Raw genomic sequence first — 24,426 nt, forward strand, 5'->3', positions numbered from 1 at the left:
CTTTTCTTTCTTTCTTTCTTTCTTTCTTTCTTTCTTTCTTTCTTTCTTTCTTTCTTTCTTTCTCTCTCTCTCTCTCTCTCTCTCTCTCTCTCTCTTAGAAAGAGAGAGCACACACATGTGAACGGGGAGGGGCAGAGAGAAAGGGAGAGAGAGAATCCCAGGAAGGCTCCATGCTCAGCAGTGAGCCTGATGTGGGGCTCAGTCCCATGACTGCAAGATCACGACCTGAACCGAAATGAAAAGTCGAATGTTTAATTGACTGAGCCAGCCAGGCATCCCATCCCCTGTTCTTTCAATAAAAGTTATATGCATACATAGCGTAGGGTTGGGGGGTCCTATGAGGCTTGTTAAGAGAGACGGTTGCTATCCGTGAGCAGCCCCCTCGTGCTCACATCCATCATCCCAGAAGCACTTCGACTTCTTTCACCTGATTACCTGGCATTTCACCTTCTTGTCTCTAAATAATAGACTTATTGCTGTGTCCTGATCTGTCACTTAAACATATTTTATATTGACTCCTGATGGTTGACTATGAGGATCCAGCTCTCTTTCCTCCCTCCTCTCCCACCAAACACATTTACCTGGAGTATCACCTTTTCCCCTTAGTGATATTATCAGTTGATAATTTTATTTACGTTATACAGTATGTTCAGTACATTATTATGGTTACACCAGTGCTTTTCACAGCTGAGCCATACAATAAAATGTAATCACTTTCCCCTTCTGTGGTAGGCAGCCTCTAAGACGATCCCCAGTGATCCCTGTCTACTAGTACTCAGGGCCTGTGCCTGTGCGTCCCCTCCCCTTGAGCAGGAGCTGGGGTCCCTGACTTGCTTCTAACAAATAGAAAATGACAGAAGAAACGAGATGTCACTTCTGAGATGAGGTTACAAACGGACTGGCTTCCATCTGTGGCACTCTTTTTCTTTTTTTTTTTAAGTAATCTCTATGCCCAACGTGGGGCTCAAACTCATGACCCCGAGATCAAGAGACAAATGTTCTTCTGACTGAGCCGGCCAGGCGCCCCCGGGGCAGTGCCTTTGTTCGCTCACTCTCAGTGTCTAAAGATGTCTTCCCGAATTCCCATTACATAATTTCAGAACTGGTGTGAAGGGATTTTGTAGATGGAATTAAGGTTCCTAATCATTAAGGTTCCTGACCTTAAAACGGGGAGAGTGATGAACTAAACGTTGGTGTTCCCCCCAAATTCACATTTTGAAATCCTAATGCTCAGTGTGATGGTATTAGGGGGGAGGCCTTTGGGAGGTGATGAGGTCCCAAGAGTGGAGCCCTCATGATAGGACGGTGACCCCGGAGAGCTCCCTCACCCCTTCTGCCAGGTGAGGACAGAGAGAAGGCTGCAGTCTGTGAACCAGGAAGCAGATCCTCCCCACACACAGCAACTCCCAGCGCCTTGAGCTTGAATTTCCCAGCCACCAGAAACGTAGGGAATGATTATTTGTTGTCGATGGCAGTTTTATTACAGGAGCCCAAATGGATTAAGACAGGCAGTCATCCTGGGTCATCCGGGTAGGCCCACTGTGACCACATGTGCCCTTAAAAGCAAAAGAGGAGGCAAAGATGAAGAAGAAGAAAAAAAGGAGGCAAGAGATAGGAGGCAGACGGGGAGACCAGAGATTCGAGGGGTGAGAAGGAGTCACCACTGTGGGCTTTGAAGATGAAGGGGTCGGTGAGCCGGGAACGTGGGCAGCTTTAGAAGCCGAGTGTGAGCCCTGATCGGTAGCCAGAGAGGAAATGAGGACCCAGTCTTAGTTCACATGGAACTGAATTCTGCCCACAACTGGAGTGAGCCTGCAAATGGATTCTGCCCCAGAGCCTCCAGCCTGGCTGACATAGTGATTTCAGCAGAGACTCTGAGCCCACCTGGACGTCCGACCCACAGAGCCGTGTGAGAAGAAGGGGTGTTCTTTTACGCTGCTAAATTTGCTGGGATCTTGACAGCATCTATCCATAGCGACGACACTGCGGGAAGCCAGCGGCCACATTCTGAGCAAAGGGAATGGGGGAAGTGCTGATGTCAAGGATTCATCGCGATAAAGCGATGTTATTGAGTGAAGCTTTCTCAAAGGATTATGAGAGATGTCATGCATTCACTCAGCAAATGCTTATGGAGGGCATGCTGGGGCTACCGCCAAGAGGAAGACCGAGTTCCTGTTTTTATGGAACTGACATTCTAGTCAGAAAAGAGGGTGTGTGGCTATTGATTATTTTTGTGCTCTGTTCTTGCAAGTCTATTCTTAACCACGGGAGACGTACTCCCAGATGGCTTAATGCTTTTATGAAAATCCAAGATTATTCGACAAGCATTTGAGAAACATTGACTAAGGCCTCCGATCGCACCAGGTTCCAGGGATCAAATATGTGGTAGACAGTGATTCCAATCCTCACAAATCCTATGTAGGGAGAGGAAGGCAGACACGGAAGTGCATAGCTACCGCATCATGTGAGAGGAGAGGAGAGGGGCAGGAGGCCCAAAGCGCAGTGGGTTTAGATTTCTAGAACACTGATCCGGGTGCACAATAATTAGACACTCTGACTTCACAAGCCCTGGCTTTTTCTCTCTGTCCCTCAAAAAAAGGAAGACACCACATTTCTTCTCATTCTCTTATTTCTGATTGCAGTGCTGATCCCTGCAGTGCACAGAGAGAATGCACTGCCCATGAGCACTGTCTGAATTTTTACTTGTGCTCATAAAAATCAGGGATCTATTAGATATTTGGCCTTGAGCTGGACAGAAATGTTTGTGCCATAGCAGATTCAGATTTCCTGAAAGGCTTGGTTGCTCGTTTTGTGTTAGTGAGCACTACAATTTTCTGACATGTGCTATTCTCAGAGCAATCGCATCACCATTACTCATTAACTAATTTAGCGAGAGACCATTTGTTTGGGGGAGCCTTGAGTGTGTTTTAAAAATAGCTACATATTCAGGTTTCCTTGATCGTGAAAGAAGACAACAAAAAAGGAAGCTGTTGGTTTTATGCACAGAAATAACGGATTTGAAACCAACCTGTTTTGTTTTATATACAGACGTGCACATAGATGTGTGTAACTTGCACCGAAATAGTTTTATATAAGTTTGCATACAGAGCTCTCTGTGTTCTTTTTGTTAAATATTGCTCGATGGTGGTTTTATGATAGGAGCCCAAATGGATTAAGACAGGCAACTATCCTGGGTCATCCGGATAGTTGAGTTTTCTCATTAAGATCCAAAGAGATGAGAGGCATAGCTTCACATTTGTGACTCTCCTCTATTGTTTGTTTGTTGATTCAGTCAGCAATTACCGGCTACATGCCTCGCATTGTGGTAGGTCTTAAGGATATACACATGAACGTAAAAGGGTCCCAGGTTTCAAGTAACTCTGATTGAGGAGCAGGTGTCTAAGTTAATTTCTGGAGGAGAAGAATAAGTAAAAACTTCCGTGTCCTTGAGAGAATTTGGACCAGTGACAAGATGATACACCAAGTTCTGCAACAAAAAGAATTCGAGGTAGGGGCAAAGCTTTCTCCCTGCGAGAGTGTTATCCTAGGGGACACAGAATTGCCATAAATAGGATTCCATTAGAATGAGTCAGGCAGGAACTGGGAGTAAAAGTGGGTGGGAGCCCTATTTAAAGAAACTGTATTATTTAAGGTAACGTTGGCTAGCTTTAAAAAAAAAATAAAAGCAAAATGTATAATGCTCAAGTCGTATACATGTGTGTTTATCAATCATGTAAAGCTAGAAATAAACATGTCTCATCGGTAGAGACTTCACTGCATGCAGTGACTCAGTGACCAAGGCTCCTTCCATAGTGTGCTTTACTACCTGGTTCCAAGGCCCCCGTGTTCTGCACCTAGTCCCCAGAAGTGACAGTGCAGATGTACGTGTGACACTCTTACAGTTGAGGCTTGGAAGCAGCACTGAGTGCTTCTTGCTCTGGTCTACTGGCTAGAACTCAGTCACGTGACCTCACCCCACCAGAAGGAAAGCCAGGACTTAGATGAACTGTAGAATGAGAGCAAAGGAAGAGGCCAAGCCTTAATTTCTGCCACAAAAGCCTTAAGCTGAATCCCAATACTTTGGGGCCGGAAAGTCCTGGAGGGTTTTGCACCTACTTGTGCTCTTTTTCTCTGGCTGGAAAACCCTCCAACTATTTCTTAAACGATGCATGTTCTAGGTTGGTCAACATTTTTGTCTCCTGAGTCTGGACTCTGTCATTTGTCAACATCCAGCTTTAAATTTTTTTTTAATGTTTATTTATTTTTGAGAGAGAGAGAGAGAGAGAGACAGAGCACGAGCAGGGGAGGAGCAGAGAGAGAGGGAGACACAGAATCCGGAGCAGGCTCCAGGCTCTGAGCTGTCAGCACAGAGCCTGATGCGGGGCTCAAACCCACCAGAATGGGTGAGATCATGACCTGAGCCGAAGTCGGGCGCTCAACCAACTGAGCCACCCAGGTGCCCCAACATCCAGCTTTAAATCGTGGGGTCCAGAGAGGAGTAAATTCTTCCAGATCTGGTTAACGGTCAAAAGCATAGTGGCACAAATATTTCCTCATTAGCTTGATATAGTCCCAGATCACATTACCAGATAGCTCTTCATAATTTTCATCATTTATTTCTTTGTTTTATTTTGTAAAGCGTCATGGGTTGGAAAGTGTAGACCATGTTTTGGTGACACCAACATAAATGTCCTGAGTCACTGTGACTCTTTCTCGTTCACCATGGTATCCCTATGTCTCTCCCAACATCTGGTACATACTAGGTATTTCATAAGTATTTAATGAATGAAAGGAGTTTTTCAGCATCTTACAAGGTACCTTGAACATAGCAGACAGTTTCGTATTTTCCATTTCTTATCCTTCTGGGCTGCATTCCAGGTGATATCTGCATATTGGTTTTTCCAAATTAATCCTTTATCTCCTTAATGGTGTATTGTTGACTGGGTCATCTGTTGATGAAATCAAAAAAATTTTTTTCCATGTCTGTGTTTTTAATTTCTAGAATTTCTATCTGTTATTTTTGCCAGCTGATTTGCTTTTTGGATTTTGTTCCTTTATTGCTCTGTCCAATTAAACACGTGGATCTTGGAGTCTGTTTCCGAAGCTCTAAGTCTGTAGATTCTGGCATCTGAAGGTTCTGACCTGTGTCATCCTCTTCATGCATGGGACATCCTCTGGTTGTCACAGTCTACCACTGGAGCTTCAGGTATGCTGAGGGTGGGCACATTGGTGGTTGTTTTGTTCTGTTTTGTTTTGTTTTACTTTGCCTCAGTAGAGACTCTATGCATAGAACCATTTTTACATTAACTTTTTATGTTAATATCTCATTTTAGGGCTCTTTCACCTTGAGGATAGTACACACTCGGACCACACACTCAAGGTATGAGTTTGCAGTTCTTGTTTCTCACAGAGGACTGGGAATAGAGCCCAGAGCTTTAATTTCCTCCTCAGTGAGCTGAAAACCATGTCCCCCTAAGGCATGTATCTGGTTCTTAGGACTTGCCTGTCATTTCTTCTTCACTTTTGGCACCCTTTCTTGCTTTTTTATGTTTAACCATGTATTAAAAACATGTAAAAAAATACATTCTCCCCAGCATTTCTAACGGGCTTGCAGCAGGCACTGGGGTTTCCCACTGCGGTGGACACTGTGATACGTGGCCCAGAAACCCCTTCCCTGAAGGATTTGTTGACCCAGCTGCTGGCAGCGCTGGCTGTAGACAGTCTTCAGCTGTCAGCCCCTTCGGGGTCTGCCTCAGCTGCAGAGAGCCGCCTCGTCCAAGGTCATGCCCCTTTCCCTGGGCGGCCCCCATCTAGGGCTTGATTCATGTGGGAGTACGGGGGCTGGGCCGTCTTGGCCCAACTTGGGACGCTTCTGAAGAGCCTTTCTGGCTCTAAAGCTCCTCATGAGTTTGGTCAAGGAAGCTATTGGGCCTTCATGAGTTCGCATTTTTCCCCTGCCTCCTCCCTGCCCTTCCACAGGTGTTCATTCCAAGGACACACCCGATACACATCCTGTCGCCTAAAGTCCACCATCTGCTTCCCGGGAGCCAGCCTGGGACAGCACACACCGCATGATGCTGCTCTCTGTTGACCAGAAGTCTCGCCTTTGAAGGCACTCAGAAAATGTTTCTATCCATGCTCTTGGTGTAAATGCAGACAGCTGCCAGACCCGGCATCTCGATGCATCCTCCTATACTTGTGGGACACTCATGCACTTGTCACTGTGCACACTCATTTTTCTAGGGTTTGTTTGTTCGTTATATTTCTGCCTTATGTTTCAAGCTATGACGAGCATTTAAGGTTTTGATTTCTTTCTTTCTTTTTTTTTTTTTTTTTGCCATTTGATCTCCTCAGTTGATCACCTCCTATACCTTCATCCCAGTAACTGATTTAAACTTCTATAATTTTTTAAAAGTTTATTTATTTTTGAGAGAGAGAGAGAGAGAGAGAGAGAGAGACAGAGTGTGAGATGAGGAGGGGGGAGAGAGAGGGAGACACAGAATCTGATGCAGGCTCCAGGCTCTGAGCTGTCAGCACAGAGCCCCACGTGGGGCTTGAACCCACAAACCGTGAGATCATGACCTGAGCGGAAGTCGCACGCTTAACTGACTGAGCCACCCAGGCGCCCCGTGATAAAAATATTTAATGTGGAGGATGAAGAGCCTCTCCTGATAATTCTTCTTTGGAGCACAGAACCACTATCTGGACTCCAATTTCAAATCGTTGTGAAGCTGTATACTACAGACCATATTTTTTCATTTTACTTTTAGTTTACTAAAGTGGTTGGCTACAATTTAAATGAACGAATTGCTATATTTAATTTCAAACTCAATAGCCAGAGATCAAGAGAACACCAAGAGATGCTTTATGAAGTAAATGAGTTCATGAAATCCAGTTTCATTCTGTCTACCAAATATTCCTCATTTTAAAACTTCATAAAAAAGTAAGTTGGCTAATTTGATACGAGTTATTTTCAGTGAACATACGTGGGCTCCTGCCGATACCTTATTCTTTCATAAATGCCCACAGGTGCTGAAATTGTTAGTTGTTCTTAATATAACTATGGAATTTTAAAAAATATCTATCATTTGTCCTATTCTGAAAAGTGAACACAGGTACAACATTAGTGATTAGGTGTCCTGTCAGTCAATGTATTAGTTCTATATGGGCCTTAAAAATCTATAAAAGCTGACAGTGTTTTGTATCTTCATTTCAGGCAAAACATAAGCATATATACTGAGTTTACAGTATAAAGTTTGAATTATGAATAAACCAGAGTGTTTAAACACACTGGAAAGATTTGCTATTTTGGGTGCTGAAATGTCTTTCACTGGAAGCCTTGAAATAACTTTAACTGAAGGCCTTTGACAAAACAGTTTGGAAACCATTCTTGACCTAATTTTTATAAAACTAGGAATAACATTTTGCTTCCTTAACACACAAAGGACATCTTTGTAAAGACAATAGCCAACATCATTCTCAAGGTTAAAACACTGGAAAAAATTCCAGTTAAAAGACCTATCTGATCTACATCACCACTGATGTTTTTCTGCTTTTTTGGACAATGCAGTAAAATGCAAACCAGAAACTAAAGCTATCCTTACCTTGATTTGCAGATGGTTTAACAACAAACCCATGGAAAGCAAAATAATCAACTAAAGCATTCTTAAAATTAATAAAAGTTTACTAAAGTGGTTGGCTACAATTTAAATGAACAAATTGCTATATTTAATTTCAAACTCAATAGCCAGTTTTAAGACAAGAGAGGAAAAATACTGCATTCGTAGTAGCAGCAACAGAAACATCAATAAAAACAAACCATAAAATTCACAGGATTAAAGCCAACAATAATTGTGTAGGACAATAATGAGGGTGACTAATACTACATTTTACTGGAATCCAAAAATAACTGAAGAAAAGGAGAGGTACAATATTCCAGATGATAACATATACATCGTGCAGAAGTAAATTCTCTCCAAATTAAAAGTCCTGGCTTACTCCAATAAAAATCCTAATTAGGAATCTTCTAAGAAATTTTGTCTAGGAAAAAGAAATGGATTAGAATAGCTAAGAACTTGTTTTTTAAACAGGGGAGAGAAATTACTGGGGCTCCCCTTTAGCCACAGATTTGACTGAGTTCAACTCGGAAGAGTAGAGGCGAAAAATAACCTTATTCTTCCTCACTGTTCTTCCTTCACCCCTGGCTTTGCAGGCTGTTTCTTTTCTAGTCCTTGGATGAAAACATGGAAGGTTTTCTAAGTTTCTAGTTACTTTTGGATTTTTTAAAATGCATTTTGGTTACTTTAATGATAACATTCTCACCTAAGTGACTACAACGTCCAATGTAGTGTTAAATTAAAACTCTAAGTTTCATTTGAAATTATATCCTCTCTTCTCTGTCAGCCGGGACCAGCAAGTTACAGTAATAGAGGCAAAGAAAGCCACAGGCTTCCTGGCTGTTAGGGACCTTGTTCTTCTGCCCTTTGATTTACCATGTGCTCTGGCTCTGCAGGGGTTAAAGAGAGGGACGGAGGAGGAGAGACCGGAACAGGAAAAGTCTTACTGGCTGGCAGAGATGATTATCAGTGCCATCCAGGTGCGCTGGGACTTTGTCTCTACTCCTGACCGTTTCTTTCATGGGGAGCTTTCAGAGGGTAGGTTCTTAGCACACACCATGGTTTTCCTCCACAAGCCACTTCTGGTTCTTCCTCAGCCCCTGGGCACATGGCAGGCACCTGCCAGCCTTTCGGTCACCTCTCTGAGCAGTCGTCTTAGGCAGGAGTCAGGACACCTCTCCGTGGCCACCATCTGATTGGTGAGATTCACTTCTCCTAACTGCACCCCGCAAACACGAGGGGACACGGGTCAGATCTCTGCACAATGCTCACGGAGCCCCCTCTCTTGGCTGAAGGTGAAAAAAACCTCTGTCCCTGCTCCGTCCATAAAAGTGGCAAAATGGAGGGCAGCAAGTGCCATGACAACTCTCTAAAAAGAAATCCTTCCTCTTGGTTTTTTTAAATGTCAGTACCTTTATCCCTTGAGCTAGGTAAGACTAAAGTCTTAGTAAATCTCAAACTTACTTTCAGCTGACTGTGACAGACTCGAAGGTGGCCCCGTAACCCCGCCTCTTGGTGTTCATGCCTTTGCAAGGTCCCCTCCCTAGGAGAAAAAAAGTCCATTAAGGCTGTTAATTCACAATTCACAAAGAAATCAATGTAAATGGCCGCTAACTGTAAAAAAAGTATTTAATATCGAGTCAAAATAAGATATCAGTTTCCAATAACAAGGGATTTCTTTTATAAAATAAAATGCCAACAGAATCTACAGATTAAAAAAATGAGACTAATTAATATCCTCATCAAAGTGCAGTGAGACAGGAATGCTCAGAACCTGTGGTGGAAATGTAAATTATTACCAGTGTTTTGGAAAGTACTTTGATGATAACTCTCAAGAAATTTAGTAGAATCCATGCCTTTTGGCCAAATAACTCTACTTTTAGAAATCTATTATAAAGAAATCTAGAAAATGGTCAAAGAATTATGTAAAGACTGTTCATAACAGCATTGTTTCAACTAGCTAAAATTTAGGAAAAAATACCGAATAATAGTAGACGAGATGAAAATAGATGATTTGTAATGCATATATGTGACAAAATACTAATCAGACATTAAAAATCTTTAATAATGTGAAAATACTCCTCTTTGTAATATTCATTGAAAAATGGACATTACATCCCTCATTAAAATTATTTGTTGGGGGCACCTGAGTGGCTCAGTCAGTTGAGTGTCCGACTGGCTCAGGTCATGATCTTGAGGTTCGTGACCCACATCAGGCTCTGTGCTGACAGCTTGGAGCCTGGAGCCTGCTTTGGATTCTGTGTCTCCCTCTCTCTCTCCCCCTCCCCCGCTCACCCTCTGGTCTGTCTCTCAAAACTAAAAAAATAAGCATTAAAAAATATTTTTTTAAATTGAGTGAAAGTGCCAACTATTCTTTTTTTCGACATTGTGTTAAGTCCTGAGCAATTAGTGGTGTTGATTTTGTTATAGATCTATACAAGGAAACATCACCATATTTATCACTGGTTTTTCTGAGTAGTAGGATTATCATATTTTTTTATTAATTGTCTTATGGTTTTCTGCATTTTCCAAAATTTCTCCATGCACATGTGAGGCAACAAATTAAATCTTCAAAATTTCATTTCTCCCAGTACCTTCATCAGAGTCCTGCCCAAACACTAGCCTGCGTCAAGGCCCTCGGTGACACGGGAGGTTTGGTCACACAAATCATCCTCCGGTTTAGCACTGGTTAATGGGGTGTGGGAATGGTGGGTGGTTAAAAACAAGACAAGCTTACATTTTTGGATGCAGTGGAAGCTCGCAAGTGTTGCATAAGGAGAGCTTTTGGAAGAGGACAGAGTGGCTTCCTGAGATTCTGCAAAGCGGCGTGTATGTTTGAGCTCCCCGAGCGCCTGGCTGCCTAGCAACTACCACATAAAGTCATCTTTTTCTCCTTTAAAAAAAATTCTAGGCTATGCATGATTTAAATGAAGATGTTCTAGTTCACTGGAGCTTGGAGAGCAATTACTTGTAGCTGTCTTTGGCATTTGTGCCAGGCACATCAGAAAATAAAATGTAGAGGCTGTGCACGCCCTGTGTCTTCATCTCCAACATGTGGAAAGAAGTGCCGTGGAAGGAACAGCTGCTCTCCCGGGGCCTTGCTTCTCTCTTGCAGACTGACCCCCACCCCCACCACCCCTAGAGAAAGTGGGGAATAGCAGAGTTTGGGCTTGGCTGACCGGATGAACCTTCTTTGAAGGCCACGAGTGGGGAAAGGGTGGGAGCAGAGCAGAGGGCACTCAGGTTTCCTGAGACTGTCTCCCTCCAGCATCACTCTTTTTTTTAACATTTATTTATTTTTGAGAGACAGAGAGGCAGAGCACCAGTAGAGGAGGGGAGAGAGAGAGCAAGAGACACAGAAACCGAAGCAGGCTCCGGGCTCTGAGCTGTCAGCACAGAGCCCTCCGCGGGACTGGAACTCACAAACTGCGACATCATGACCTGAGCTGAAGTTGGACACTTAACCGACTGAGCCACCCAGGCACCCCCAGGGTCACTCTTCTGCCCTGAGAAGCCCCAGAAAAGCTTTCTAAAATATGGATGAAATAAGGCCTTCCTTCTGTAGTCACTTCAGCCCAGTGCCCTCATCCCATAGAGATTTAACATGACCCTGGAGCCTTCCTCCTCTGTCCTGCTGTCCGCGTACCCGTGCATGTTGTGTCGGATAGCTCTTCACTTGATTCACTCCTTTCCTCCAATGAGCAATGGCCTTCCTCCGGGGCCGCTCAGATCCCCAATCCTGCTCATCGGGCGACTCTATTCCTGCCTCCGAGTCATCTTCAGAACAGCGCCTAGGTCGCGAAGCCATCTTCTGTAGCTCTTACCAAAGTAGTGTATGCAATAGGGACTTCGACATTGCAATAGCAGTTCAAGGACGGACGAGGGAGAGGAAATGGTCTATGTGGCAAAATGGCGCTCCTCTTTCCCTTGCGAAGGTAAAAGATATTAATGATTTTATATGCCTGCACTAATTTTATGGGTAACAGTAAAACTGATTTTAATTAGGGACTGTTGTTTGTAAAAACACTAGTCTGTAAGGGGTACGTGAAAAAGGAGTATGGCATCCTGCTCTCCAAGTTGCTAAGAGGTTAATGGGAAAGACATCCTAGTAAGCAAGTACTATAAAGGACAAAGAAGGTGAGGGACAGTGTTTAACGCAAGCTGTAGAGGGAGAGAACAACCTCTGGGTCTCAGGCAGCAAAGCTCATATCATGGCACTGAGGGGCTCTGGGGGCGTGGCTGGATCTGGATCTGGAGAAGAACAGGCCACATGGGTGGGGGTGGGGGTGTGGGTGGGGGTGGGCGTGGGGGGCGGGCAGAGAAGCTGAAAAACCAGAGGAAAGACTCTTCAGGGGCCAGGCAGGGAGGTACTAAACATAATGACAGGACTTCAACAGGCGAAGCCTGAGAAACTTACAGGAAGACAAGAAATCCCGTCAAGTGGGCAAAACCTGGGGAATCAAAGAAGCAGACGCCTTCCTTGACCAACAAGACCAGGAGAACCGGCCTGCAGAGCAGGGAGGACAGAACCACATCGGGAGCCTGACCGGGAAGAGGACCCCAGAATCAGCAGCCCCCACCAGGGCTGGCGGGAGGTCGGCTGATGGGAGGGTGCTACCATTTCTCTAGCAGCTTCTGTGTCAGCCAGCATGCGATTGCTGAGAACTGGGAAGGTCTGAGGTTTTACCCTATCGTGTCAGCCTGCCAACTTCCTGGATGCTAGTAGGAGGCAGAAAGGGAGGCCCAGCAAGGGCCCAGCAAGCCGGGAGAGTTGAGGGGTGCGGGGCAAAGGATGGCCCAGCAAGAGGCATAGCACCCCCATATGTGCACTGGTTCCCCTTGTTCAGGTCCCACGGGAGTCCCGCGGATGGGGCCAAACAGTTGCCTGTGCACGCAGCAGTTTCCCTTATGGGGAGGGACCTGGAGCTAAGGGAGCCCATATTTTTTTTAGTAGTAGTAGCAGTAATGTCAGTGTTTTAGGGGGAGCCTTGGGAGGTCAGTCGGTGAAACTTCTGACTTCAGCTTGGGTCATGATCTCATGGGTCGAGAGTTTGAGCCCCACATCTGGCTCTCTGCTGCCAGCACCCAGCCTGCTTCGGATTCTCTCTCCCTTTCTCTCTTCTCCCCAGCTCGTGATCTCTTTCTCTCTCAAAAATAAACATTTTAAAAAATCAAAAAAAAAATACAAGTGTTTTAAAGATATCACATGTAAATAACTCAAAACTGCAAAATGCAGGCCCGGAGAAAGGCCCCCTGGCCTTGTGTTCCCACTGGCCCACACAGGCGCTTCCCTAGGGTCACGTGGAAACACAGAGGTTCTCCCCAAGAGCTTTTCTCAACTAATCTAGACGATTTTGTTTTTTCAGTTGAGGCGTAATTGACATATAACACTGTCTTAGTTGCAGATGTGCAACGTAGTGACTTGATATTTGTATATATTGGGAAATGATCACCAGGGCGACTAGTTAACATTCATCATTACACAAAGGTTATGATTTTTTTTCTTCTTCATGAACAGTATCTATTTTAATGAGCAGTAACCATGCCTGCCCTTTGCTCTGGGAAGAGTCATTTCCCCAAGGCTAGCTGCCATACACATACCCTTTCAAAGGTAACCCAGAGCAAAGGACAGTCCACGCTTCTGCTTGTAAGATGCGCAGACGTGCAAGAGCCCCCTGGAGAAAGGTCTCCCGGCAGCTGCCCGCTTAATATCTAAAGACTAGGATATAAAATGATCTGAGAGATGTTACCGAGCATGCTTTGAAAACGGAAGTTGAGAATTTAAAAATAAGGAGTTTTATACAATTTCTAGGACGTGTGGCATTTTCCCCACGTTCCTTAATTTTGTGCGTCTTGCCTTTTTATCTAGGGGGTGCACCGTAATAGTTAAATAAAAGGATTTCAGCAAGGAAAGAGAAAAATGCAAAGAGGGCTGGGGTCTTCTGTCAGCATCCATCTGAAACAGGCTTAGGTCATGATCTCATGGGTCCAGAGTTTGAGCCCCGCATCTGGCTCTCTGCTGTCAGCACCCACCGTGCTTCAGATCCTCTCTCCCTCTCTCTCTTCCCTCCAGCAGGACATCCATTTGCCTGTCTCTCCAGGGTCTTCAGGATTGACTCACTATCCTGGGCTCTGTGTGGCTGGGCAGCCTCTCTGTCCGTCCAGGTCCCGCCTCCCTCCAGCACTGGGAAAGATGGCAAGTAATTATACCCAGAGATCCAGCCTCAAGCCACAGCTGCTTGTGGATACTGTCTGGGCAGGCAGTTTCCTGGATCTTATACAACAATGCGCTTAAGAAAGAATCCATCAAGGCAGAAATGACAGTGCTAATTTTATGCTACTTTAACATTAATCATAATTCTCTCTTACACTCAAGGATTTCTAGAAAAATTCATTTGATCCGTAAGATTTAATCTTAGCACTTTCAGCAATGCTGAAGTTTCTGTGCATTTGTGAAACAATGCAGTCCAATATTTAATTCCTGTTGCTGTGTGGAAGTCAATCCTTAGTTGCCACAAATAAATTGTTATGCCTTGCTGAAATTCCAGTTCCTTTTTTTCAAAATCTGTTTATTTTTAAATGTCCTTTTTTGAAAAAAAAAAAAATGTCCTGTTAAGGACATTTTATTATCCATCGGCTTCTAGACCAGGAATTAATTTCACTTGGGAGACTGACAGGGTAGGAAGCTATAGACTGACCCCTCGATTGGTAGTAGTCGATCCCTTAGCAAAGAAAAATTGGCAAGAGAAAACTGAAAACAGCTGATGTCATTTATGATTGGTCACTTCTCCATTCAAAATTAGCAGTTTTCTATCTAAATTCTAGAGCTTACCACTGTCAGGGAAATAATAGTTAATAATGAAAACAGTGCTACCCAATAACAATGAAGCTTAACAACATTGTCTGCTACATGTGAAGGCACCTGATGCTGAGGGAAAAAATTAAAAAACAAAAGCAACAACCAAACACTGGAAAGGTTTCTTGAGGCTTTCTTTCGATGACACCTGGAAACTTATCTGGAACGTCTTACCTGGTATGGCATCAAGTGAGACGGTAATAATGAAGCTCACCACATTAACATTTATGATGCCCTTAAGAGACACAGCACCGATTCATTTTTTTCCTACCAGGTCTTGGTTTAAATTTCTTGAATATTTCCCAGAATTAATTAATAATGGCTTTAGACCAGAAGACATCCTTGGTAACGGGGTTTGGCAATTCTTTCAGAAGATATAGTTCTTAGGATTAGACAAGCTGGTGATCCATACTAAAGAACTCAGAGTTTAAGTTAATGTATCGTTTAAGTTTAATGTATGTAGGGCAGGATTACATTTATCCTAACAAATGAGCATGGGCCATGAATCAGAATCACACGTAGGCAAAGAAGTGTGAGTGGCTTGGCCAAAGGCCCTAACTGCTATTAAATAATTGCACAGATAGTGTAGGTCTTTTGAAGGTGGGTCTACACAGCATATCCTCCATATGCCTAGGACATTATGTTCTGTGAACTTGTATTTGGCCTATTATGGAGTTGGGTATAGTACAGTGAACAAGAGCTTAAACTTAAGGATCAAAAAGAGAGAGCGAGAAAGGGAGGGAGACAGAACGTCAGGATCTCTGAGTTCAAGGGAGGGCTTATTCACTTGCTAGCCAGTAATTTAACATCTTCGTCTCTAAAGATTAAGAAGGAGAAAATAAGAGCACCTACCTTCTAGAGCTCATGGAAAAAGTTTTTAAATGTTTCATTTATTTTTTTTGAGAGAGAGAGACAGAGAGAGCGCAGGAGGGGCACAGAGAGAGGAGGACAGAAGATCCGAAGCGGTCTCCATGCTGACAGCAGCAAGCCCAGGGCGGGGCTCGAACTCCCGAACCGCGTGAGATCACGACCGGAGCCAAAGTGGGACGCCTAACCGACCGGGCCAGCCAGGCGTCCCTAGAGCTTATGGAAAATTAAGTAAAATACTGCACGTAAGATGGCTAGCATAGTGTCCAGCACACTGTGTCTGAGACTTGTTCATTGAACACTCACTCTTGTAATTATTAACACTAGTGTTACACTCAGCAGTCTTGAAACAAACTAGGAGTACTGACCGTCAAATACACTCAGAAGGAAACCTTAAGACTGGGAAAGTCAGAATGAATAGACTGGTCTTGGTCACATATCTGCCAGGGAAATGCTAAGGGCTGCATTTCAGAATGTAGCAACTTCACCAATTGCTTTATAATAAATACGAAATCAGATAAAGACAGATGATAGAAACAAGAGGAACTTAACAAAATGTACTGATCAATTCATTCTTTTTTCATTCAACAGATGGTTTCTGAGGGCCAAGTGCCTACTACGAAATATATGTATGCTGGAGTCATGAAGGAAACGTCAGTAATCATCCCTGACCTCCACTTAAGTTGTTGTTAAGGGGAGAATGAAAGAATTGATACTTGTTTATTTAAAATCAATGACAATTTATCTACACAAACTTCAAGCTACTTTCACATTTACTTCTAGCTGTACTGAATACAGTTCCAGGCAAACAAATAAATCTAGTTGCCGAACTGTCGTTGCAAAATTCTTATTGCTTATGTTATGGGGCCTGATTACTCAAGCTTTCTTTCCCTGAACATGGGTTTTTATAAGAAATCTTGCCTGAAGATGGCATCAGTACTTCAGATCACCACTCTTTCTTTCAGAAAGTGGTGGACAAAGATGACAAGGATGCCTCCCCCCGTGGGCAGTGTTCTTCAGTGTTACTAGAGGATGGCGTGATCCAGAAAGTCGCCTGGGTTTGTGCATGCAGTGGGAAAAACAAGAGATTCCCCGCCTGAACTGCCCCCATGAATCAATTTCCAGTATGGGACACGTGCCTAAATGCTAACGTGAAGGACAAAGTCCGGGCTAGATGCTCTACTTTTAAGTGGGAGAGATGGACCTGAAGAGCACAGATTTCCAAGAGCAACCTGAGTATTCTTTCCAATGAATTCCACTTTTGAGAATCTTGGACCTCCTGCTCCATCAGAAGGAGGCATATGAAAACCCATGCTTACCCATCTGGAGGAAAAACTAGTTCAGGGTAAGCTTGACAGAATGAAGAGGCCATCATCCCAGAAATCTCCCTTCTCATGGAAGCCCATCCCCTAGTTAATTCTGGGCCCGTATGCAAGTGTGTGTGTGTGTGTGTGTGTGTGTGTGATGGAGGATGGAGACCTGGGAGTTTGATCTAAGTCTTCTGGACTTTACAGCTTGTTCTGAAGAGAGACTTCTGGAACTCTGCATGTGAGAGCAAGGTCTACAGCCAGCACAGGTCTGACTCATGGTAACTCCAGAGAAGAGAGGCAATCGCAGGGAGTGGAACAATCAGAAAAAGCTCCTTGAAGGGGTTGGGATGTGATGCAGGCCTGAAGCAATGACTAGAATCTGGAAAAGTGGAAGATCACTGGGTCAGGTGTCCGAGTATCTGTGTTTCAGTTCTACATCTCCCACTTGACTAGCTATGAGACTTTGGATACATTTCTGCACTTAATTTTCTCCTTTGCAAAGGAAGATGCTGGATCCAGGATCTGAGGTCACTTTTGGTACCTACCATATATGTTCGATAATAGTAAAAGTGTTTGGCAAGTACTTTATCAGTGCAGTTTCAAGGGCAAAGACCCATGTTCTTGTTCCAACTTCAGAGTTTGCTGCACTTACACTGTTTGTGAAAATGTGAATTTATTTGATGACCTATCCAATTACTTGTCCGATTCAATAAGTATTTATTAAGCACTTGCTGTGTGACAGGGTCTGTGCTAGGTGCAGGGCCTACAGAGATGGGTCAGACATAGTCCACAGAAGAGCTCAGTATTTAGGAAAGTAAAACACTGCTGTAAATGCAATAAATAATTATGTTCAGAATATGGCAGAGGGAATGATTAGGTACTGGGCAGATGAGGCCTGGGAAGCGTACTCAGAGGTCATGCTTCTGAGCTGACTTTTGAAGGATTAAAGGGTACTCCCCACAAAGGGACATTCCAGGCAGAGAAGATAAATTCAAAGGCACAAAGTGATGAACCTCGTGAGTGCAGGGATCTCTAGGGGGCTGGGTGCTGTGAGTGAGAATGTGTAGTTGGGAAGTCCAGAGAGCTGTGGGTGGGGGTGAGAGCAGGAACGGATTGTGGAAGATGCAGCCAGACAGGTGCTTGACATAAAAGGTCAGTGGTTTGGGCATGAGGATATGGGGCCAAAGATGCTAACTTATCCTCCTAAGTTATTAGTCTAAGAGCAGGAAACTGTATGGCAGGGAATGCATGAGTATTCTCCAGCCACCATAACAAAGTATCACAGACTGGAGGGTCCACACCACAGGTTTACAAGGTGTTCATGGGGCTGGTCTCTGCTGAGGCCTCACCCCTTGGTTTGTGCATGGCTTGTCCATGTGTCCTCACATGTCTTGTCCACGTGTCTGTGTCCCCACCTCCTCTTCTCAGCTCGTGAGGACACCAGTCACATTGGGTTAGGGCCCAGCCACATGACCTCATTTTATCTTATTTACCTCTAGAAAGCCCCAATCTCTGAATATAGTCACATTCAGAAGTGCAGAAGGTTAGGACTTCAGCACATGAATTTGAAGGGGCATGACTCAGCCCACAACAGAGAAAGTCACACACTCGGAATCACTAGAACCTGAACCTTTGTGACCAGCCCATACAATCCAGAAGCTTATCAACTGTTTGGTCTGGTGAAAGGGGTGTGCCTTTTACCTCCTTCCAAAGATTCCCTCCCCGTCCTCTGTTGACAAGCCTTTCCTGATTAAGTGAAAGCTAAGTGACCATTTCCCCAAAGCCCCAATTTCTGGACCCAAGCCACAAACATAGCAAGCATGGGATTCACAGAGTTGCCTGGTTTCCTTATCTTTCAAGGCCCAACTCAAACACTGCTTCCTTTGTAAGCGTCCTCACACCCCCTTCCCTGGAGCAGAGGACAATCTCCTCTCCTCTGTGCTCCCATGACACTTCATCTGCACCTCTCAGGGGGTCTCTCCTTGAGGTTTCTGTGCCTCCACAGCCCTGGAGTAAGCTGAAAACACCTCCACCTTGTGTGTCTCACTCCCTTGAGGCCAGAATTTTCATTTTCGCCTTATCCAACACACGATAAACATCAACACTGATAAAAGAATGAATGTAGTTTGTTGCTACATTCTTTATGGAACTTTGGCACCTGGATCACCTGGGTCACCCTTTCCAGCCTCATCACTGTGTCTCTTGCCATGTTCAGGGCAGATAACCCTGGTCCTTCCTGGAGGATTAGCTCCCAGAGGAGGAACTTTAGTACTCATGTTAGGTACTAAGCATGGAACTGCAGACTCGGAAAGAAGGTGATCCCGTGATGGAGTAAATGGGCCTATCCTTCGAGGAGATGGTGTATAACTCACACAGAAGGAAGGCACACCAATTGTCTTCTACAGATATCATAATGAATTCTATTCTTTGACAAAACAAAAAAAAAACAAACCTAAAAGAAACACAAAATATTGCATCCTTGCTGTTTTTTCTGAGTCACCGGGATTTTCAGTCGGGGGCTGGATGACTCCCATTGGGGATAGAGTGTGGAAAGAAAGTTCTTGTAAAGAACTCCATGGTCAGTATGCTTTCCAAGTAACTGCTGATGACACCTGAGACTGAACAGAAGAGAGGAGCCCACGTATATGCACACTGTCATTTTTCTTTTTATTAAAATTTTTTTTAATGTTTGTTTATTTTTTGAGGGGGGGAGGGGCAGAGAGAGAGGGAGACACAGAATCTGTAGCAGGCTCCAGGCTCTGAGCCATCAGCACAGAGCCTGATGAGGGTCTTGAACCCACGAGCCACGAGATGACGACCTGAGCCAAAGTCGGAAGCTCAACCGACTGAGCCACCCAGGCACCCCTCGTGTTGCCATTTTTCAATGGGCCCATAAATGTACAGTTGTGATTAACAAAGTTACCATTCCTCTAAAAACCCTTACTGAATCTTCAGTGGATTTTTGTTGTATTATTTCCTCAACTGCTTGATACTGACAGTATTCTGAAGAGGTCTTGAAATTACCTGAGGTTATAAAGGGGAACCTCTTAAACGAACAGTTCGGGAGCCAACTAATTTTGATATGAATGCTTGTCCTTTGTGAAAAAAATGGAAATTTCTGCTCCAAGCATTGAAATGAGCAGCTAGTGAGAATTTTAAGATTCTGTCTCCATCTTTTGATTTTGATGACACTCTGTTTTCAGTGTAATTCCTTAGAAGGGCTCTAGGGTAGGGCCGGGAGCCAGGGGTTTGTTTATCTTTCAGCCCGTGGTGACGAACTCCAGGATTCCTCTGCAGGACACACTAGCACTAGCACAGAGTGCAGACAAAACAGGATATTACTTTCTGATTTAGTTCCCTGTGAGAATTTCCCAAAGGGCTCTCGGGTTGCCTCTTCTAAATAATCTGCATGGCAAAGTGGCCCAAGACCTGCCCTGTGACCACTTTGCATATTAGTGTGAATGGGTGTTGCCAAAAGAAGAAATTATTCACAAAGAAGAAGGATTTAACAAAAAAAGAGAGATGCTGGACGGAGCAATAATGAAAGCACATATTGGTGAAAGGTATTTGTGCGTGGCTTTGAGAGGAAAGATGTATGTTCACAGACATTAAGGAAGACTCAAACTTCTCTTCTATTGGGGAGGAGTGGGACCAACTCTAGACAGAATCACACTTAGAGTCAAAGGCATTGTCAGCGTGTTTGGCACCAGCTTTACCTTCCTCATCACGTTGGACTTGGACTAATCTATATGCCACGTTGAATTCCCTGAACATATATATCCCACAGGCGGGTTGGGTGAAGGGTGGTGCGGACCAGCCTAGGCTAATTCACCCTAGCATCCCCCCACCAAAAGGTCCAGAAAGAGCAGTGAGTGGCTCCATCCCCCATCCCTCCTCCTTTTCAGGACTCTTGACCCTTTAACTCGCTCTAAGCCTGTGCTCAGGAAGGACTGTGGAGAAGCTGGTTAAAATGCAGATGGCTTCTCATTGGCTGCAGGATAGGAATCATGTCCCCTCTAGTCCCAGATTAAGTTTATGGTCCTGGGGCACCTGGGTGGCTCAGTTGATTAAATGTCCAACTTCTGCTCAGATCAGGATCTCACAGTTCGTGGGTTTGACAGCCCAGAGCCTGGAGCCTGCTTCGCATTCTGTGTCTCCCTCTGTCTCTGCCCCTCCCCCACTCATGCTCTATCTCTCTCTGTCTCTCAAAAATGAATAAATATTTAAAAAAAATTTTTTTTAAAGTTTATGGCCCTTCACTCACCCCAGCGCCTCATATAGCTCCAGCTACGGCCACATTGCAGTTTTCATTTGCGCACTGAATCCTCTTGACTTGTTCACAGGCCTTTGAATAATGCCATTCTGTCCGAAATGTTTTTCTCTAGCTGACAATGTTCTTATTCTTGAAGAGAAAACTTTCTGAGAAGCATCCCTGACTCCTAAGGCAGGCCAGTCGCTTGGCACATGGTAAGCACTCAATAAATTATAGGTGTTACCATTGTTAGGCTCTTAGCCATCCCCAACTCTGGATTTCCACAGCCCTTGGTCTATACGCATTAGAGTACCTAGTGTTTGCAGATCTTTCCCCCTCATTAGTCTGTTTTGTACATCTAGCACAGTTCCTGGTACAACATTTGTTAAATGAATCGGGCTCAAACTCAGGTACCCAGAAGCACCATTGACGAACACATTCAGAAGACGAAGTAGAACAATAGGGAAGGGTGGAGACTGGGGAATGGAACTCCTGGCTGCATCTACTTTACTCTGAGCAATTGCCGCTATGCAGGAATACTTTGATTTAAAACACAAACGAAACCAAAAAACACTGTAGACCTGAATTTTTCTGCATAGTCTCTAAATTTTAAAATCTTCGCAACAAACATGAATTTTCAAAACCACGGAGTAAGCCAAGTAAAACATTCCTGAAAGATGCCAGTTTCCATCTTGCTTAGAGACTGGAGGGGGTGGATGAGTGTTGACTGGTCTCCAGATGACAGCCACTTTTCCCGGAGTCAGGATGGCCCCTGCAGGTCTTTCTGCCAACATCAGGAATAGGACCACTTCCCCTTGCACTCTCTAGAGCATACCACAGTCTTCCACTTCCAGAGTCTCTATGGGCTTTCAGTCTACTGACAAGCTGCCTGGCCATGGAATTCCCTGCCTGTGTTAGGGATTGGCTGTCGACGCCATTCAAAGGCAGGCTTTGCGTCCCTCAAATGGGCATGTCTGTCTGGGAGTCTGGATAACACCACCTCCGAGTAGGAAGTGACAGTGAGGAAGGGACTCTGATGAGAAGGGTGGAGTCAACCCCACCTTCCAATGGGGAAAGAAAACCTGGTTGGTCATTAGGGGGCTTAGATTTCAGACCTGAGAGATTTGCAGCAGTCTGAGTGATCGTAGGTTCCTTATCTGTGTTTTCTCAGTTATTCTTCACCACAACCCTGAAAGGCAGGTATTTTTATCTTTATCCCATTGATAAGATCACAGAACTTGGAGAGAGAATTCACCTAATACCCCACAAGGACAGAGCACAAGGCTGGGGACTGAACCTTGGTGGTCTGCACACCTCCAAAGTCTAAGATCGTGTTCATTCCTCCACGATGTCCCCCGCACGAGGCGGGGTTTAGCCTGGGAGGCGAGGGGGAAAATGCCTTTCTCACTTTCCTCTCTTATCCCCATGTAAGATTATGTAACTGTGCAGAGACAGCCAATTCCCCTGCCCCTGTTTTCCTGATTCCACAGTCCCTGCAGCCCTAACAGGCAGAGAAGGGAGAGCTCAACTTCTTATGATAGAGATGCTTCTTCAATTCTATTCAGCCCACCGCTTCCAAAATGTACTCTGGTTTGTTTTCTGTTTTTGTTTTTGTTTTTTTTGTTTTGTTTTTGTTTTTGTTTTTACCATGGGGCTCTTTCTCAGAGCACTTACTTCATATTCATAGTCACAGGTGTTCCACGGAATGCTCTTTGTTAAACGTTCCACTTAACTCTTAAGAGGGCAGTCTCTTAAGAGACACAGTGCTTAAGTTCCTTGTGGACCAAAGGGAACACTTATGAGCAAGCCATGAAGCGGACTTCAGGCTAGGAGAAGGCTAAAGTGGGGAGACGTGGAGTATAAGAAAACCCAGAGGGACAGGTTTATGGTAATATATAGGCTCAGACTTCATGAAAAGCACAGACAATGCTAAAAAAGAGAATGTTTAAGAAAGCACCTTGATTATGAGAAAGCTTGTCAACGCCAGGAATGTCTTGCCATGAAAGGCCAGGAAGGGAGGGGCTGGGAAATATTTCTCGCTGTGGGATTTCAAACAGAATAGCTTCCCCTTGGCAAGTCTCTGGTGGGGATGTTTCTAGAGTCAGAGGATAGATTAGATTATCGCAAGATCCTTAGAAAGCATCCATTTTAGCCATAACTTAAAACCCCGCATCTGAAAGCTGAAGGCCAGGGAAGTGATACCAAGCAAGCAGCTTTGTGGCAGAGCTCAGCCCTGCACCCTCATCGTACAAGATTGTTTTCTGCCTTAAGCCCCGTTCCCCTCTCGAACCTTCCAAAGAGATACAGACACCCAGCGACCGCACGGGGCTGCTTCTTGTGGCAGCCAAGCAAACATGAGATGTACGACGACCACAAATGGTCAGCCTCACTGGGGAGCACGCCTCAGGGGAGGACTCACCCAAAATAAACAAAAGACAAGGGGATTCGGGACTCCTAAATGTCACAGCAAGGCAAATTCCAACTTCTTGTAACTTTATGCGATGTTATAATTAAAAATAAACATGCAAGCCTGGGCACTCACCCCTGGGTAAAGATTTCACGGTGTCTTGTGCTGTGACAGGCCATTAGTTAGAGTAATTAGGCTGTGTGTGTAGCTCTCTTGCACTGCCTTCTCGAGGCGGAGCAGGGTGGTGGCTGCAAGTGGTGGGGGGACTCATCTAAGCCCTGAGACACAGTCGTGCTGGGAGGGGAGGTGGGTGTCCCCCTGGCACTGATGAGAGAGGGTCCTTGGACCATCTCCAGGAGCCTGGGGCTGCAGCCAGCAAGCCTCACTAGTTAGCACTGACAGGCGATGAGTCATTCCGGCTTGAATGAGGCTCATTATTCAAAAGGAGGTGCCAGAGTGCCAGCTGGTGTGGTTGGAAATAAATATATCCGAGTGTTTCAGCAATGCCAGCTCCATTCCTACTTTGAAAAATGTCAGATGCTTCCTACCTCACTGTCACCGGTGAGCGCTCTGCAGTGCAAACAGAAGGCTTGGTTTAGTTGGGTTTAGCTCTCTGAGAAAGCAAGTGGAGATAGTAATGCCCACCTTGCAGGGCTGTGAGGGGTAGAGACGTTGGAGCCAGATAAGCATCCAGACGGGTGCCTGGCCCCACGCGGGCATGCAGGAAAGAGCGGTTCGGCAGCGCATATGAACGCTGACCCCGGCTCTCTGGAGCTTAGATGGACTTGGGTGTGAATCTGGGTTTTGTTGCCTACCATATGGAATCGGACAACTTATTCCAACTTCATGTTCCTTGTCTGTAAATGAGCAGAGTAATAATTGTCTTACTACCTTGCAGTATTGCTGAGAACACCAAAGATAATGCACAAAAGTACCCAGCACAGCATCCATATGTCATGGGGCGTCAAATACTGATTGTGGCTAATCTAAATATTTAGATAGAACTGAAATTCACTTTTGTAATCCAGCCAGCACTATTCTGCCTGGTCTTTCCTTTGGCCGCCATCTTGAATGTGTTCCCTCAGGTTAAGACTATATACACCGGTGTCAATGAGAAA

General features: G+C 44.7%; 1 protein-coding gene across 5 annotated transcripts in view; it reads right to left on the reverse strand.

The window, feature by feature from the left end:
- Positions 1-24,426, reverse strand: part of POU2AF2 (POU class 2 homeobox associating factor 2) — a 483,397-nt gene that overhangs the window by 144,309 nt on the left and 314,662 nt on the right. For 4 of the 5 annotated variants that reach the window (XR_008290705.1, XM_053204129.1, XM_053204130.1 and 1 more), the window contains one exon: positions 9,081-9,159. The gene's annotated coding sequence lies outside the window, so the exon portion shown is untranslated. Of the gene's footprint in view, positions 1-4,235; positions 4,950-9,080; positions 9,160-24,426 lie in introns of those variants that run through there. The other variant, XR_008290706.1, reaches the window with a different exon arrangement.

The sequence above is a fragment of the Acinonyx jubatus genome, chromosome D1 (assembly GCF_027475565.1).
Source record: "Acinonyx jubatus isolate Ajub_Pintada_27869175 chromosome D1, VMU_Ajub_asm_v1.0, whole genome shotgun sequence".
Taxonomy (NCBI): Eukaryota; Metazoa; Chordata; class Mammalia; order Carnivora; family Felidae; genus Acinonyx; species Acinonyx jubatus.